This window comes from Cyprinodon variegatus, unplaced genomic scaffold (assembly GCF_000732505.1).
Source record: "Cyprinodon variegatus isolate N-32 unplaced genomic scaffold, C_variegatus-1.0 Scaffold62, whole genome shotgun sequence".
In the NCBI taxonomy this organism is placed as follows: domain Eukaryota; kingdom Metazoa; phylum Chordata; class Actinopteri; order Cyprinodontiformes; family Cyprinodontidae; genus Cyprinodon; species Cyprinodon variegatus.
In genome coordinates this window covers 1669906-1671519 of record NW_015150515.1, presented here as the reverse complement: position 1 = coordinate 1671519, position 1614 = coordinate 1669906, and positions in this window count along the sequence as shown.

Sequence of the window (1614 nt, the reverse complement as noted above, 5' to 3'; positions counted from 1 at the left end):
ACTCCCTTTTAACAGGAAGAAACCTCCAGCAGAACCAGGCCCAGTTTTAGCGGCCATCGCTGAGGCCGACTGGGGTTCAAGGAGACAGAAGCAGAGATAGAAAAAGAAGCATAGATACAAAAGGCAACTCTCAACCAGCTCCACAGGCGGCCCCATCCAGGAAACACACAGCCAGACAGACGAGCTCCAAGCCCGCTCTGCAGTGTGGGGGTTAAGGGTCTTCCTCAAGGACCCAGAGTGGCAGTCTGTGGCCGTGGGGCCTCAGTATTCCAAGAACGATGCCCTAACCGCTAGATTGCCACTCCCCAAAGCAGGCATTAACGTGAAGGGTCTTGCCTAAGGACTGGCAGCTCATTCTCCCCTGCTGGGATTCAAACCCAGGCTTCTAGCCGCCTAATATGCGGTTTTGGACATCTACTAAATATTGGTTTACTTTCTTTGCAGGAAAGGTCAAGCTCAGTCAGATGAAATAGAATTTTTCTGTTGATTCTTCTACAGATTTAGGTCTCTGCTTTGACTGGGTCATTGCAACACATCGATATCTTTGGATCTGAAAGTTGCGGTGATTTATAGATCCTTCCCTTGTCCAAAAAACATGAGTCAAATGGCTTTTTGAAATTTTATCAAATTTCAAAAAGTCCCAATTTGATGATTCATTTGCTTTGAAGCAGAAACTGGTCCTAAATTCAGGAAATGGAGAAGATATTGAATATAATGCTTTGTTAGAATTAATCAATAAAAACATCTTTAAATCAAAATATATATTTTTTCATGTCTCTGTGCTTTTCTCTGTCGGCCGTTTCCTCTGAAGGAGCGATCTGTGTGTGCAGAACACTCAGCCCATCAGTTTTTTTTATCTCATCTTCCACCAGTTTCTCTTTGAACAAAGGAGCCCATAGCTGTTGAAGAAGGAGTCGTATTACACCCTCCAGTCTCCTCCTACTCGTGTACGCCACCGACTACAACTTCCTGTTTTAGCCGTAGTATCTGATGGGTCACAGTCTTTCCTGTTGCACTGGAATTGTTGTGAAGTGGGATTTTCCAAGGACTTGTTTGACTTTTTCTCTGCAGCTGCATGTAGCTGTGGTGTTTTTGTTTTAAAAGGTGCTTGATGGATGGATCCAACTACAGGATGATAGTTATCAATAGGATTTTTTTCATGGCCAAGGTGTAAAATCATATGCTTTGATTAGAAGTTTAATTTAGATTAGATTCAACTTTATTGTCATTACACAGGTACAGGTACAAGGCAATGAAATGCAGTTTAGGTCCAACCAGAAGTGCAATAGCAGCAAGTGCAGGATAGATAGTGGTTCTATAAGTACAGGACATGGGTTTCTACTGATATAAAGTAATATGTTATATATTTTCAGTTAACTGTTTAGCCTAAAGCTTTTCTTCTTCTGGTTTGTATGCTGCTTTTCCTTCCGTAACCTTCCTCTTAGGCCCCTGTCACACCTTGCCTGACGTCCCAGAATCCTCTAAAACGCTAGCCTGATCTCGCGAGCTTTCAAGGTTTCACTCGCAGATCAGTCTGGAGACTCTCCATTAAAGAAAATTTGGATCCGTTCACCAAACGAACGTCCAATCAGCGTTGGCTTTGAGGCGGGTTGA